The 18,059-nt window shown below is 37.8% G+C and overlaps 2 pseudogenes; both read left to right on the plus strand.

Moving 5' to 3' along the window:
- The first annotated feature begins 1,264 nt into the window (after window positions 1-1,264).
- On the plus strand, window positions 1,265-4,653 carry LOC113356335 (annotated as a pseudogene).
- A 6,629-nt stretch (window positions 4,654-11,282) lies between these two features.
- Window positions 11,283-17,282, plus strand: LOC113359518 (annotated as a pseudogene).
- The last annotated feature ends 777 nt before the right edge of the window (window positions 17,283-18,059 follow it).

Genomic DNA, 18,059 nt, shown 5'->3' on the forward strand with positions numbered 1-18,059 from the left:
ACCAACAACAACAGCTGACGTGGAGATGACGAATATTCGGTTCCAGTCTCTTATCGGTTTCATGCCCCAAGGTCCTGTACTTATTCATGTTGGTGGCGTAAATATGGATGCATTTAAGAAATCCGCAATTTACACCCCAACAAGGTTTTTCAGCATTTCACCCATTTCAAGCACCTGCTCATCCAATTTAAATATCTCTGGTACCATATCAAGGTTATGAATCGTCTGATGTTACTCAACCACCATCTCAGACTCAAACTGGTGAGTTTTTGGAGGATCAAACAGGCATATGGAAATATATGTAGAAATCGTTAGTTTGAATCGTGGTTTAATGTAATTGCACTTTTGTTTGATAAATAAAAATCTTGTTTTAAAGTTTTCTAGTTAAGTTAAAATTAAGAACCTCATTCGAAAGCAAAAAAAAAAAAAAAAATCATTCGAAAAAAAAATTAAAATTAAAAAATTTAAAACATATAAATTAAATTAAATTAAATTTGGGCAACACTTTTAAGATTTCATAACGACTTCCATATCAGAACTCCTTTCCGTTGTCACGGAGCCACTCTGTATGACACCTTTGTTCAACGTCCAACATGGTTTCACCACTTCTCAAGTTTCGAGCCGCTTCCCTTTCCATAGCAATTTACTTGTTAACATTCTTAGAAATTATGGAGAACCGAGCACTCAACAGCATTGAATCACGATTGTTAAGGTTCGTTGTTTCTTCTTCAAATTTCTGTAAAACGCGTCCCCAAAACGGAATGGCATGTAATGCGCCATCAATGATTGGATGATTAGTGAAGAAAACATAATCCCTGCAAATGCATTCATCTTCTAACGTACTAAAACTGCGTTGATGTGCAGCTCTTGCACTTCTTGCTCTTCTTATTTCATTTTGCACATTAGCTCAGTGTTCCACTCTTTGATTTTCCGCAGCATGTTGCTCTACTATGAACTGAGCCATGTTCAAATTTTGAGAAATTGGAAAAGCTAAGAAGATAGGAAGAAGGTGCGAGTTGAAATGAAATTAAAATTGAGTATTTTTAGACGGACGAATTTATGTCCGATGGATTAGATCTAGTGCACGGTCTAGTTTCTACCTAGTGGTCGAGTCTCAGCCGCTACCGGTCCCCCGACAAAAACTTGACCTGGCTTGGCTAAGTTGCTAATTTGCCCCTTTGCCATGCCCATAATGGGTGCAAAAGTGGGAAACTTATGGCTTTGCCATGTCCATAGAAACCGCCCTTAGGACCTTTCGGGGAACTAGTTTGCTACAAGAAAAAGGAAATCTAAAACAACTGGAATTGAGATTGGAAGCCCTAGAACTTTTTGGTAAATTTACCTCTCTATCACAAATTCTGATAAAGATCTGTTAAGTCTCTCCCATGTTCTATTCATAATTTTCTGTTTTTCTTTTTTATTCCTTATTCTGCGATCAAGTCAATGGAATCTGTAAACGAATGTTTGAAGCAACTTGAGTATCTTTCCCTAGTTTCAAAGGTATGTGCTGAACTTGAAACTAATCTAGGGTATAATGATAAAGTTTTAGCAGAACTTATTGTTGATATTGGAAGAATTTCTTTAACTGTTCATGAATTTGATATGAAATTGAAAAACGATGGTATTGATATACCAGATTGCTTTGTTAAAACTTTCTTTACAATTACTCGTTTAAATCCTACTTTAAATACAAATTCTGATGTAAAGAAAAATATTTTTCCGCTTAAGAAGACTTTGGCTCATGATTTAGGGTCTAGGGTAAATCATAAGTATTCAAATCCTGGTGGCACCACCACCACCACCATTACTAATCGAAATAGACTTGTAGGGATTGAAGGTGTGGAAGAAGACCAGATTTTCCGTTCACCTCACCGTCCACTGAAGAGAATGAGATCCCCAGAAATATGGGAAGCGAGACAATTAAGGGCGTCAGGAGTTTTACCTGCTAGGGATTTACCTATGTATGATGAAGATGGGAATGGTGCCGCAGAAGAGCTTGACATTGAGCTGAATGAATATGGGCCCGCCTTCTTGAAAAGGCGGACCTCCTACTCTATTGACATGTCACCTATCAAGATGTCTAAGAATCCTGAAGGGTCTTTAAGTCGTACAGCACGTGTTCAGTCTGCTCTCATGAAAGAGCGTAGAGAGGTATTGGAACAGCAGCGGCAAGTAAAGCTTGGTTCAATCCCGAAAAATCATAATCATCCGTGGGAAGACCCATTGGCTGAAAGAGGTGAGAGGCATCATGCACAGGAGCTGACGGGAGTTAGGTGGACAGCTTATGATGTACCTGAATGGAAGAAGGAGGCTTGTGGGAAAGCCTTAAATTCTAGAGTAAGATCAAAACTCTCTATCCAGGAACAGAGGCAGAGCCTTCCGGTGTGCAAATTGAAGAAAGAGTTGATTCAGGCTGTTCATGATAACCAGGTGATAGTTGTTATTGGAGAGACAGGTTCAGGAAAGACGACGCAAATGACACAGTATTTGGCAGAAGCTGGTTACACATCCAGGGGTATAATTGGTTGCACTCAACCTCGAAGAATTGCAGCTATTTCAGTTGCAAAGAGAGTCGCAGAAGAATTTGGGTGTCGTTTGAGTGAAGAAGTAGGTTACGCCATTCGATTTGAAGATTGCACTGGATCTGACACTGTAATCAAGTATATGACTGATGGTACACTTCTTAGGGAGATTATGGTTGATGAAAATCTTTCACAGTACTCTGTAATCATGCTTGATGAAGCTCATGAGAGGACAATCCACACTGATGTGCTTTTTGGTTTACTCAAGCAACTCACAAAGCGGAGACCTGACCTTCGGTTGATTGTTACATCTGCAACTTTAGAAGCGGAAAAATTCTCCGAATATTTCTTCAACTGTCAAATTCTCACTATTCCTGGGAGAGAGCACGAAGTTGAGGTCATGTACGCGAAACAACCAGAAACTGATTATCTTGATGCTGCACTGATTACTGTCATGCAGGTTCACTTGACAAAACCTGAGGGTGACATTCTTTTGTTCTTAACTGGTCAAGAAGAAATCGACCTTGCTTGTCAGATTCTTTACGAAAGAATGAAAGCACTTGGAAAAGGTGTACCCGAGTTAATTATTCTTTACGAAAGGATCAAGGATATTTGATCCTGCTCCCCCAGGAAAGAGGAAGTTGGTGGTGGCTACAAATATTGCAGAGGCATCCTTGACTATTGACGGCATATTTTATGTTATTGACCCAGGGTTCGCAAAACAGAATGTGTATGATCCGAAACAAGGACTAGATTCGTTGGTAGTCTCTCCTATCTCTCAAGCATCGGCCAAGCAACGAACTGGGCGAGCTGGACGCACTGGACCTGGCATATGTTATCGCCTTTATACCGAGCTTGCTTACCGTAATGAGATGTCACCTACTTCCATTCCAGAAATTCAGAGGATAAACCTAGCTTCCACTGCACTTCAATTGAAAGCTATGGGGATAAATGATCTACTATCTTTTGACTTTATGGATCCCCCTTCACCCGAGGCTCTAATATCTGCTATGGAACAACTTTATAGTCTAGGAGCTCTGGATGCAGAGGGTCTTCTGACCAAATTGGGTAGCAAAATGGCTGAATTTCCACTGGATCCCCCTCTATCTAAAATGCTGCTCGCAGGTGTCTATCTTGTCTATCTTGGATGTTGTGATGAGATTTTAACTATCATATCAATGATTCAGGCTGGAAACATCTTTTACAGGCCGAAAGAGAAGCAGATCAGAAAAGGGCAAAGTTTGTACACCCCGAGGGAGATCATCTTACTCTACTTGCTGTTTATGAAGCATGGAAGGCTAATAATTTTTCAACACCATGGTGCTTTGAAAATCTTTGAGGAGGGCACAGGACATCCGGAGACAACTCATCACCAGTTTGGACAGATATAACTTGGTTATTGGTTCTGCTGGAAAGAATTTCACAAAGATAAGGAAAGCAATTGCAGCCGGATTCGTCTTTCATGCAGCTAAAATGGATCCACAGGATGGGGGGTATAGAACCATACTCGATAACCAGCCAGTCTATATTCATCCAAGTAGTGCTCTTTTCCAACGTCAACCAAGTTGGGTGATTTATCACGAGCTTGTAATGACCACGAAGGAGTACATGCGTGAGATTACTGTTATCGACCCAAAATGGCTAATTGAGTTTGCACCAAGGTCCTTTAAAGCTACTGATACCTCGAGAATGACCAAGCAAAAGCGGAAAGAAAGAATTATGCCATTATATTCCAAGAATCACGAGCCAGATTCACGGCGTTTGAGAAAGCGGCGGGCATGATCAGTTTTTCCTTTCGGAATGTACAAATCCTCTCTGTACACTGGCATCACATCACCACTGTCAATATACTGTCATCATTTTAAGAATCATAGAAAAGTTACGGAATCGCTTGAATGATTTAAGCATAGATCAAGAGTTCATTTTTGAAACCTAGAAAGTATGAATCTGTTTAAATATGGTTGTCTATTTTTTCAACTGGTATTGACAGTGTAATGATCTGCTTTTTGGTGCACTGGTTAATGCATTAGTTAGTCAGATACATATGTTGGTGTTTGGAGATGATTAAGTATTTGTTGCGATTGTATTCTTGATGAACTGTATAATTTCTCTTACCGTTCCTTTCTGTTAATATGCAGTACCCTGCTATCTGTTCTTATTTAGTTCTCAACTGCGAATTATTCAGAGATTGTTACTGACAAAAATGTTTTCAGTAAAATCATGACCAGCACATTAAGGTTGGAAGAATTTGCAGTGTTAAACTGTTTTCAATTTCTTTTCTTTGTCCTGCAGATTTCTCTCTATATATACAAAGTATTCCTGAAGAAAAAACTAACAGGTTGTTAAAGAGCTAGAGTTTTTGTATTTTGGGTGCTAGTAACATTTTTTTCCCTCCTTGATTTCTTCATCATCTAGTTCGTTAGGTAGTTAAGCCAATTATCAAAGACATACACCTTGTTTTAGAGAGGAGGTCACCGTATTTTTAATGTTAAATTTCAGTCTTTTAGATGTATAAACTTCCATTTCATGTTGGATAAAATTCTAATTGCTGATGATTATTGTTGTACTCTGAACCATCTCATAGTTTTATTTACCGTTCTTTACATAGTGCTGCCTTACAGCACAGGCAGTGATTCCTTTTCTTTGATGCTAATGTGGGTGCTAACTTATAAGGTTGTCTGTTTCTACCTATTGAAGGTTGCGCTATATTTCATTGGAAAAAGAGGATCTGTTGTGGGTGTGGCGAAGGAAAAAAGAATCAAGTACGTCACATTCCAAGTACTACACTTGGTATTTAGCTGTCATTTTGTGGGATTTGTAATTTTGTATATGCTAGCACATTTGGCTTGCATTTCCTGGCTTTCCAGGTGTGCAAAAGAGATACTCAAGAAAGAAATGCTTTTTCATCTTGGTGTTGGGTTTACTGCCAGACTAGGAAAGCTTACTATTTTGGGTATGTTCTGTTAACAACCGTTTCTTGAAGCATTACTTCAGAGAGCTTGTAGTGACGATATATCAAGTATGGGTATGTGGGTCTCGTGAGGATTATACTCAGAACTCCCCTGTGTATATATTTGGATTGTTAAAAGGATTGATTATTTTTAGAAAGAGGGTGTTTTTTTCTTCTTGCCGACTCATAGTTTGACTCGGAGCGCGTCAGATCCGGATCTCGTCGAGCCCGCAAGAACTTAATGGTCCACTACGCAGACACGCCACCTGACCTAAATGAAGGGGGTGTCTCCTAATTTCCTTCCTTTCTTTTTTATCGAAAGTTCAACTTGGCTAACTACATGTAGATAACCGACTTCCTCTAGTAATTGAAGCCCAAGACAGCTCGGAGAACCATTCATTTGTTAGCTTTTATTTTCGAGCAAGTTCAACAACACTATTTTGATGTAATTTCCGATCCCAAAACTCAAAAAATCTAAGAACTTGTTTAGCTGCTGAAATATGTTGATGAAATCGCGAAGCTCTGTTGATCTTGTTGAGTAAACTGCCTTCACCATTTTATTTTTGGTAAGATGACTTGTATAACAGAAGACTAGATGAGCCTTACATATCTAGCTAGGGAAAGCTCTTTCCTGTACATTAAAGACAGAGTTATCAGTGAAGACAGATGCAGTGCAGGTTAGCTCAGGTTAAGCTCATTTAGTGTAGGATAACAGCCAGCCTGTCATAAGTTGTTATTATTTCTCACGTGTGAGATCACTTTGTTTCTGTCTGTTAGTGTCGGTTGAGACATGTATTAATATCTTCTCTATCTTCTTTATTCTGTAATGAATTGTATCTTCTCTGTAATCAAGATTTGAGATTAATCATCATAAACACAATGTTAGTATGGTATCAGATAGGTTAGGGTTTGTTCATCAACTCTGCTTCGACCCTGTGTGATCTACAACAAGTCACTGCGATCTGCTGTGTTCTCTAACTCTTCAATCAAATTTGAAGCTTTTTCGATGTGTTCCTGGTGATTTCTTTACACACTTATCTCATTTCTTGATCGTTTCTTTGAAGATTTTGTCATTAAAATCTGGTTTGATAGGATTATCGATTGAATTCCTATCATTTACTCTGCTACTGTGATTCTTTTTCACTCTTTTGGCTTCATTACATTCTTTCTTTTCAACATTAATTTCTGAATCTCAGATCTGTTTTTCAACTTTTTCAATGGAAAATCCCACCACCATTACTTTTTCTAAAGTTCCTCTCAATCAAATCACAAATTTTGTTCATCTAAAACTCAAAGAAGACAATTATTTCACATGGAGAAATCTCATGAATCCTGTGATTCAAAAATACAAGCTTAGGCGCTTTTTGGATGGTTCATATCCATGTCCTCCTCAATATACTTCACCAAGAAATGAAGCCAATGGTATTGAGAATCTTAACTACACCGATTGGCTTGAAGAAGATTCTACTATCATTATGTGGATCAATTCTGCAATCTCAGATACTGTAATTGCCTACTTCTCAAGATCTACATCTTCTCATCAGTTATGGAAAAACATAGAAGATCGATTTGCTAAAGCTTCATCCACACATTCTATTCAACTGCGAACAAAACTTCTCTCTCTAACTCAAGGTGATAAATCGATTCCTACTCTTATCAATGAGATCAAACAGTTATCAGATCAATTAGCTGTTGCAGGGGAAATTGTGTCAGATAGAGAGATTGTTGTTGTCACTCTTAAGGCTCTTAATTCTGAATACATACCATTTGCTACATCTATGAGGCACAGAAATCCACCTATCACTAGTATTGAGTTACACAATAATCTTTTAAGCGAAGAGGTAGTAGTTAGTGATAGACTCAAAGCTACTAAAACTGAAATGGATGCAAATGCTTTTATGGCAAATAACTCAAGGGGATACTATAGAGGAAATTCAAGCAGAGGCAATTTCAGAGGTAGAATCTCTACAGGTGGTAGATATACAAATCCTTCAATTTTCTCCAGGAACTCATATGGTAGAGGACACATCATTCCTGAGAAGTGTCAAATTTGTCTATCTGATAGTCATCTTGCACCAGAATGTAACCATAGACTTAACTTCACCTACAAGGGAAGAGCACCACCAACAAATCTGCAAGCAATGCTAGCTGCAGCTGATATTTTTGACACTGATGAATGGATTGTAGATAGTGGAGCTAACAATCACATCACATCAACAGCTGCTACTTTACAAGAAGTTACTCCTTATGATGGCTCAGAAATCATTCAAACTGCAAATGGAGGAGGTGTGTCTATTACTCATACAGGACACTCTAGTAAGATTGTTAATGATCATTCTTTCATGTTAAATGATATTCTTCTTGTTCCTCATGCTTCTCAAAACTTATTGTCAGCTCATAAATTCACTACTGACAATCATTGTTCTCTAACTCTTGATTCTCATTGTTTCTCTGTGAAGGATCAGACCTCTAGGAAGATTCTCTTCCAAGGTCCACATAAAAATGGCTTATACCCTATCGACTTCAGTTCACCACCTCAAGCCTACACTTCCACAATCAGTGATACAGCTCTTCTACACAAAAGATTTGGCCATCCATCTTTTCAGACTTTTCAGAAAATCTCTAAACTTTTAAATCTAGCTAATGTTTCAAATAAACCTGTCTTTTGTAATGACTGCAAATTATGCAGATCCCAAAAATTTCCATTTCAATTGTCCTCTTCTGTGGCTATTAAGCCCTTAGAATTGTTGCACATGGATCTTTGGGGACCATGTCATGTAGCTTCTGTGTCAGGCAGTTTGTATTATGCAAATGTCATTGATGAATACACAAAGTACTGTTGGGTTTTACCTTTGACTTCCAAATCTGATTTTAAACAAGCTTTTACCTCATTTATAACTAGAGTTGAAAAACTTCTATCTCATTCTGTCATTACTATCAGGACTGACAATGGTGGAGAGTTTCTAAATACCTTTCTTAACCAATATTGTCAATATAGAGGAATTACTCATGAGTTCAGTTGTCCTCACACACCAGAAAAGAATGGTGTTGCTGAAGTCAAGCATAAACATCTTATAGGAGTCACTAGAACTCTACTTTATCAATCTAGTTTACCAAACATGTATTGGGTAGAAGCTCTTCAAACTTATAACTACCTTATCAACAGATTACCAACTAGAGCTCTTGATTTCACTTCACCCTATTATGCTTTGTTTCACAAACAACCTGATTACAATTTTCTTAAAGTGTTTGGATGTGCTTGTTTTCCATGGTTAAAACCCTATACTTCTAACAAGCTTGAACCAAGAAGCAAACTTTGCATTTTTCTAGGTTATAGCTTGCAACATAAAGGTTACATATGTCTTCATCCAAATACAGGTACTGTCTACATTTCCAGACATGTTTCATTCAATTAACATTCTTTCCCATACACATATATTACATCCTCATTATAATTTGTTGATCCTTTGCTTTCATCTTCCAACATAAGTGCTTCTCCCACTTCCACTCTTTATTCCACTTCAAAATCAGTTACTTCTTCTGTTCTTACTAGAAATGATCATAACATGATTACTAGAGGAAAGAATGGAATTTACACTCCAAAGTCCTATTATGCTACTAAACATCCTTTGCAGACTGCTTTTGTAAGTCATATTCCCAGAACCATTGCTGCAGCCATCAAGGAAAAAGTTTGGAGGGTATCTTACACTGATGAATACAATGCACTTACGAATTCTGGAACTTGGTCCTTGGTTAAACCAGATCCTTCTCAAAATTTAATTGACTGCAAGTGGGTATTTAGGATCAAATATCATCCAGATGGCAAAATTGATAGACACAAGGCTAGATTGGTGGAAAAAGGGTATGATCAACAACAAGGACTGGATTTTGAAGAAACTTTTAGCTTAGTTGCTAAACCAACCACTATTAGAATTGTTCTTTCAATGATAGTTCAGTTTGATTGGACAGTGCATCAACTTGATGTCAGTAATGCATTCTTACATGGAGACTTGCAGGAAGAATTTTATATGACTCAGCCACCAAGATTTGTAGATCCAGATAAGCCAGATCATGTATGTCTTCTTCACAAAGAAATCTATGGGTTCAAGCAAGCACCAAGGGCTTGGTATGATAAGATCAACACTTCTTTCAAAGCCTTAAATTTTGTCAACTCCATTGCAGATACTTCTCTCTTTGTTCACATGGAAGGTACTCAACTATCTGTGGCTTTAGTGTATGTGGATGACATATTGCTCACTGGGCCTTCTCCAACTTTTCTTAAGCATGTTATTCTTAAACTGCAAGAATCTTTTCCTCTACAAGATCTGTGTAATTTAGATTATTTTTTGGGTCTTGAGATTTCCAGAAATTCCACCTCTTTACATCTTACTCAGACTAAGTATGATGTAGATCTTCTTAAGAAATATCACATGGAAGGTGCTAAACCTTTTCAAACTCCAATTTCAGCAAATTCAAAACTCAGTTCTTCTTCAGGGGATCTTCTTGATAATCCAACTGAATACAGATCATTGGTTGGTGCCTTACAATACATTACTTGGACTAGGCCTGATATTTCTTTTGCAGTCAATATTGTGTGTCAATTTATGCAGCATCCTAGAACAGAACATATTACTGCAGCAAAGAGGATACTTAGATATTTAAAAGGGAGTTTGGATTATGGTCTACATTTTACCAAAGGAGATACTTTTCTTTTAGGTTTCTCAGATGCAGATTGGGCTGGTAATATTGATGACAGAAGATCAACTGGAGGTTATTGTATCTTCTTGGGTTCTAATGCTATATCTTGGTCCTCTAAAAACCAAACTACAGTTGCAAGGTCAACCACAAAGGCAGAATATAGGACACTGGCACACATCGCAACTGAAATGGTTTGGATTTGTTATCTACTTCAAGATTTGCATCTTTCTATTCCCTCCATTCCCAAATTGGGTTGTGACAATATCAGCTCTATAGCTCTTGCTTCTAATCCTGTGATGCACTCAAAGATGAAACATGTGCAGTTGGACTACCACTTCATAAGAGAGCTTGTTCAGTTAAAGTCTCTTGATGTATTCTATGTTCATACTCTGGATCAGATTACAGATATATTTACTAAATGTCTTCATGCTCCTAGATTTGGTGTGTAAAGATCCAAGCTCAATGTCACTTCTCTGCCCTTGAGCTTGAGGGGGGCTAAAGACAGAGTTATCAGTGAAGACAGATGCAGTGCAGGTTAGCTCAGGTTAAGCTCATTTAGTGGTGTAGGATAACAGCCAGCCTGTCATAAGATGTTATTATTTCTCACGTGTGAGATCACTTTGTTTTTGTCTGTTAGTGTCGGTTGAGACATGTATTAATACCTTCTCTATTTTCTTTATTCTGTAATGAATTGTATCTTCCCTGTAATCAAGATTTGAGATTAATCATCGTAAACACAATGTTAGTATACATCACTGCCAAAACAGAACATAAAAAATCAGGTGGGTTATCAACCCAGGATATACACTCAGTAGCTGCCTTTTTAGAAAAAATATCAGCAACAAAGTTACCCTCCCTATAGTGGTGTTGAAAGGAAACCTGATTTGGCGTCATGCCTCTGAAATTGGCACCAGATAGAAGTTTCTTAATCCAACACTCCTAACAGTTCCACCAGGAAGTTTCCTAATTTATCTAACACCCGTAGTCGGTCCCGTCTTCTATAAATAGTAGAAGAGACGCGATACTAGTAGAATATTGTTGAGGAGTAGCTTTGTTATTCTCTTGAGAAACCCTAATTTAATCCCCAATTAATAAAAATACAGAGAACAACAATGGCGACTGATCATGGAAAAGTGAAGCTTGTGCTTAAGAAGAATCGATATTTTTTCGAATCCTCATTCCCAGAGGTACTGGAGACGTTGCTCTAGGATGATGTAATTTCTCAGGCAAGGAAGCAGGATTTTTTTCTGATGAGGAGGAAAAATCATGTTATAGTACTAATAATGATTACGAGTTGCTTGTAAAATGCATTATTGGGAGTGAAAAAGAAAAGTATGCCTTTGAATTGAAGCCAGATTACGTAGGAATAGTGAATGAACGTTGCTTGCCGAATGCTCTGAATTACCCCGAGGAATATGACTTCAGAAATGACACGGTTTGTTGGTTAAACTTCAACATAGAAGTCACTAACAAGCTGGTTAGGACAAGATTAGGAAATTGATGTAATCCTAAGGGAATTAGAAGTCATCTAGTTCTAAGAAAAGGAAAGACATGTAATAAGGTAATAGGACTAGGAAAAGGAATTCATAGTTCTATATATATATGATCACCAAAGTTGTGGTTGATCATATGAGCAAGATTAAAGCTTGTGTTTAGTTTTGAGAGATTTTCTAAACATCAATAAAGATAGTTGTCTTTTATATAAGCTAAGTTTCATCTTGCAGTTGCCATTAATTGGTATCAGAGCTTGTTTCTGAGCCATGGAAAACGAAACCACCATTGTGGTTGGAAAACAGTTCACGCCACCATCAATACAAGTTCCAATCCTCAACGCCACAAACTACACAGTATGGGCCATGAGAATGAAGGTACTAATGAAAATCTACAAAGTTTGGGAAACAATTGATCCTGGTACATTGGACCCAGACAAAAACAATGTTTCCATTGGATTACTCTTTCAAGCAATACCAGAATGTCTTGTTCTACAAGTTGGTGAACAGGAAACTTCAAAGAAAATTTGGGATGCAATAAAGGCACGTAATCTCGGAGCTGATCGAGTTAAAGAAGCCCGTCTGCAAACCTTAATGTATGAATTTGAAAGAATGAAGATGAAAGACACTGATACTGTTGATAGCTTTGCAGGAAAGCTATCAGAGATATCCTCAAAAGTTGCCTCACTTGGACAATCCATTGATTAAGATAAACTGGTAAAGAAGTTTCTCAATAGTTTACCAAGATCCAAGTATATTCATATCATAGCTTCTCTCGAACAAGTCTTAGATTTAAAGAAGACTGGCTATGAAGATATAATTGGAAGATTGAAAGCATATGAAGAGAGAATCCTTGATGAAGAAAAAAATGGAGAAACTCAAGGAAAACTCTTGTACACAAACTCTTACCAACAAAACTCTGCGACAAGAGGAAGAGGTCGTGGAAGAGGTGGTAGAGTAAACAGAGGCCGAGGAAGGGGGAAGGTTTAACTCACAAGATAGAACAACAAGTCAGAATGATCAAAACCAAGGGAAAGAAAATAAGGATAAATCAAACATTATTTGTTACAGATGTGATAAACCAGGACACTTCTCCTCTGTATGTCCTGAAAGAATACAAAAGATGGAAGAAGCAAACAAGAATGAAACAAGGGAAGCAGATACAACTCTTTTTATGCACGAAGTTGTATTCTTAAACGAAGGGAAACTAATACCAAATAACTACGAATCAAAGGATGGAGAAGAAGGAATCTGGTATTTAGATAATGGAGCCAGCAATCACATGACTGGTAAGAGACACTACTTTTCTGAACTCAATGAGAAAATCAAAGGACAAGCGAAGTTTGGGGATGGATCTTCTGTAGAAATTGATGGGAAAGGATCAATTCTATTTCAGAGCAAGACCGGAGAACAGAAGCTTGTCACAAACATCTACTTCATCCAAACTTACAAAGCAACATTCTAAGTTTAGGACAAGCCATAGAAGTTGGATGTGATGTTAGAATGCGACAAGATTATCTAACAGTTCATGACCCAAGTGGAAGACTTTTAGTTAGAGTCTCACGCTCACAGAATAGACTCTACAAGATAAGTCTCATGATTGGAAGGCCATTGTGTCTGAATATGAGACTGGAAGATCAGACATGGAAGTGGCACGCAAGGTTATGACACATAAGTTTCAAAACCTTAAAAACTATGTCTCAGAACAAGATGGTTCGAGGGATACCACAGATAAACGATGAATCAAGGATCTGTGAATTATGTTTAGTTGGGAAACAAACGCATCAAGGTTTTCCAAAAGCAACAACACAGAGCCTCAAAGCCATTAGAGATTCTTCATGCTGATTTACGTGGTCCTACTACACCACAAACCCTTGCAAATAACAAATACATATTTGTTATTATAGATGACTTCTCAAGATATATGTGGTTTATTCTTATGAAAGAAAAGAGTGAAGCATTTGACAGATCCAAATCTTACAGATTATTCAATCCAACAACGAAAAGAGTGATAGTGAGTCGAGATGTGGTATTCGATGAAAAAGTAAACTGGAACTGGAAAGAAACTAATGATGGACCAAGTAGGGATCCAGGAATGTTTCACATGAGATGGGGTCAAGTAATTGATGAAGGCGAAGGACCCATAATCATCAATACCAATGGAAACAATGAAGTTAATCAAGAAGAAGAAGAGAATAATGAAAACACTGAGAATAACGAAGAAGTAGAAGAAGAAGAAAAAGAAGAGGAGATCGATGAAATAACTCAACCCATTCCACTGCGAAAATCAACAAGACAGATACAAAAGCCACAATATCGGGAGGATTATGTTCTTCAAGCTGCAGAAGAATGTGAGATTATGCTACTTTCTGTTAATGATGAACCAAGGAATTTTCAGGAAGCAAAGGTCTCGACTAAATGGACACAAGCATGTAGAGAAGAAATTGTTTCAATCAACAGAAACAAGACTTGGTTTCTAGTTGATAAGCCAGGTGAGGTAAAAGTGATTGGTCTTAAGTGGATCTTCAAAATAAAACGGAATGCTGATGGTACTGTCAATAAATACAAAGCAAAGCTTGTAGCTAAAGGATACGTTCAAGAATCAGGCATAGACTTTGATGAAGTTTTCGCACCGGTTGATAGACTAGAGACAATTCGTCTCTTAATAGCAGAAGCAGCATCAAACTCATGGGAAATTCACCACTTAGACGTTAAGACAACATTCTTACATGGTGAATTGCGAGAAGATGTGTATGTTGAACAACCAGAAGGTTTTGAAGTAAAAGGAAAAGAGCATAAGGTTTATAAGTTATCAAAAGCTCTATATGGTCTAATACAAGCTCCTCGAGCCTGGAATACAAAGTTAGATCAAATCTTAAGAGAAATCAGATTTGTTAAGTGCTCTAAAGAAATATCAGTATACAGAAGAGAAGAAAAGGGAACGCTTCTTGTGATTGCAGTCTATGTAGATGATCTATTTTTGACTGGCGACTCCCTTAAGGTGATCAATGAGTTCAAGAGAGAAATGTCATCAAAGTTTGAGATGTCAGACCTCGGAAAACTCACTTATTATCTTGGGATAGAAGTCCATCAAGGAGTAGATGGGATTCAGATTAAACAAGAAGCTTATGCAAGGAGAATTCTGAAAGAAGCAGGACTTGAAACTTGTAATACTACTAAGATACCAATGGAGTTTGGACTTAAAGTTTCAAAAGCACAAGAAGAAGCTGAGATTGATCCAACGAGTTATAGAAGAAATGTTGGATGCCATAGATACTTGTTACACACAAGACCAGACTTGGCTTTCTCTGTGGGAGTAGCAAGCTGTTATATGCAGAGTCCACGCAAGTCTCATGGTGATGTAATAAAGCAGATATTGAGATATCTAAGAGGAACAATCAGCTATGGATTGAAGTATGGTCGAGGAGGATCAAAAGGAATTGTTGGGTATAGTGACAACAGTCATAATATTGACCAAGATGATGGAAAAGGTACAACTGGTCATATATTTTATCTAGGTGAAGCACCTATTACATGGTGTTCACAGAAGCAAGACATTGTAGCCCTCTCATCCTGTGAAGCTGAGTTCATGGCCGCAACAGAAGCAGCTAAACAATCAATATGGCTTCAAGAACTGTTGGGTGAAATCAAAGGAAGAGAACCTGAAAAAGTTCTCATCAAGATTGATAATAAATCTGCAATTGCACTCACTAAAAATCCAGTGTTTCATGGGAAGACGAAACACATTCACAAAAGGTATCATTTCATACGAGAATGTATCGAGAAGGAGATCATCAACGTTGAACACATACCAGGAACTGAGCAGAAAGCAGATATATTGACAAAGGCATTAGCTCGGATCAAGTTTGAAGAAATGAGACAATTGATTGGAGTACGAGATATGTCACGGGTAAGGTTGAAGCTTAACGGGGAGAATGTTGGTTAAACTTCAACATAGAAGTCACTAACAAGCTGGTTAGGACAAGATTAGGAAATTGATGTAATCCTAAGGGAATTAGAAGTCATCTAGTTCTAAGAAAAGGAAAGACATGTAATAAGGTAATAGGATTAGGAAAAGGAATTCATAGTTCTATATATATATGATCACCAAAGTTGTGGTTGATCATATGAGCAAGATTAAAGCTTGTGTTTAGTTTTGAGAGATTTTCTAAACATCGATAAAGAGAGTTGTCTTTATATAAGCTAAGTTTCATCTTGCAGTTGCCATTACGGTTAACCCAAACCTAAACATGGAGCTGAAGCCTCAAGCACAACTAAGACCGTACCAGAAAAAGAGTCTTAGTAAAATGTTTGGAAATGGTAGAGCAAGATCAGGCATTATTGTTCTACCTTGTGGAGCAGCAAAATCTTTAGTTGGAGTCTCTACGGCTTGCCAAATCCGTAAGAGCTGCCTTTGTTTAGCCACGAGCAATGTTTCTGTGGATCAGTGGGCATATCAATTTGATTGTGGTCTACTATTGGAGAGAACCAGATATGTTGTTTCACATCTGACGCAAGCAGTAAGAAAAGATTCAAAATTCCTAATGCCGCTATTGTTGTGACCACATATCACATGATCGCTTATGGTGGTGAGCGGTCTCCGGAATCCCAAAAAATTATGAAAGTGATAAGAGAAAAACAATGGGGGTTGCTTCTTATGGACGAGGTGCATGTCGTTCCTGCAGACGTGTTCCGCAGAGTCATCGGTGAAACTAAATCACATTGCAAGCTTGGACTCACTGCAACGCTTGTGAGAGAGGACGAACGTATCAGTGATTTGAACTTCCTTATTAGTCCAAAACTGTATGAAGCAAACTGGTTGGACTTGGCAAAACAAGGGTTCATTGCGAATGTGATATGTGCTGAAGTATGTTGTCCAATGACCAACGAGTTCTTTGCTGAATATTCAAAAGAAGAAAACTCCAAGAAAAAACAAGCGCTCTGCGCGGTGAATCCAAACAAGTTCCGGGCGTGTGAGTTTCTAATACGTTTTCACGAACAGCGCCAGGATAAGATAATTGTTTTTTCTGATAATCTTCTCGCACTCAGGGAGTATGCCTTGAAGCTGGGGAAATTAATGATCTACGGTGCTACCAGCCACGAGGAGAGAACACATGTTCTATCTTTGTTTAAGAACAATCCATCTGTAAGCACAATTTTCATTTCTAAGGTTGGTGATAACTCGATAGATATCCCGGAAGCCAACGTGGTTATTCAGATTTCATCTCATGCGGGTTCGCGACGTCAAGAAGCTCAACGACTGGGTCGAATCCTTAGAGCCAAGGGTAAACATGAAGATAGAGTGGCTGGGGGTAAAGAAGAGTACAATGCCTTTTTCTATTCCCTAGTGTCCACGGGTACAATGGAGATGCCTTATTCTACCAAAAGACGAACGTTTCTGGTGGGCCAAGGTTACAGCTTTAAGACCATTACAAATTTGCCGCCACCTGATTCTGGAGCCAGTCTAAGCTATCACTCTCGTGATGATCAATACAACTTCTCAACAAGGTACTAAATGCAGGTGATGATGATATTACACTCCCAGAAACTGGACATGCGCGTAAAAAGCCTAAGGACCCAGCTAAAAGGCACGACTTGTTTAAAAAGCGGCGGCGCTTATGAGCTTGATACTAGATTGAACTTGAGAAAATCAAAGACCGCTGACATTAACTTTTGTATATTACTTCTACTTGTTTATAATGTTTCAACGGATTCGAGGGCATGGATCAGGCACGAAATTAATGTTCTGCTCTACGAACTTTTATTGGAAAAATAATTTATCAGGGTTCTTTATCAGGTCGTATACGAGCAGACCCAGTGGGGGAGCCACTAATATGTTCATTGGACTCATTAAAATTCACTTCCTGTTGAACAGTTGAAGTAGTAATAGTAACGGATCTCCACCCCACTTATACCACTATCGTTACAACCATTACTTCATGCACGCACTAGTTCCTTTCTAACGCTATATTGAACACCTACTCTATTGTATGCATATAAATAGAGATCTTCCACAATGTATTTTGTAACACACATATTGATCAAGAAGAACTTCTTTTATTTTTCTCAATTATCTTTGTCTACAACACGTTATCAGCACCATATTTAACCAATTGAGCATTGATTCTTCACAAAAACAAAAGAAAAAGTTGTTAGTTCTCATCACAATCAAGTACTATTACTGAAGAAGGTATATCTCAACTTTTCTATAAGCATGCATATTGGTATTTTGTTTGAAAAGGATTAATGGCAAATATCACAGTAAAGAATTAAAAATCCATATTTTCTTTGAAATTTCACCATGTGATTTTCTATACGTTTTATATTTATTATATTATTTAAAAATCATTAATGCATGTTGCTAATATTATCCTAAAATATTTATTGATATTTATTCCG

This window comes from Papaver somniferum, chromosome 3 (genome assembly GCF_003573695.1).
Source record: "Papaver somniferum cultivar HN1 chromosome 3, ASM357369v1, whole genome shotgun sequence".
Classification (NCBI taxonomy): Eukaryota; Viridiplantae; Streptophyta; class Magnoliopsida; order Ranunculales; family Papaveraceae; genus Papaver; species Papaver somniferum.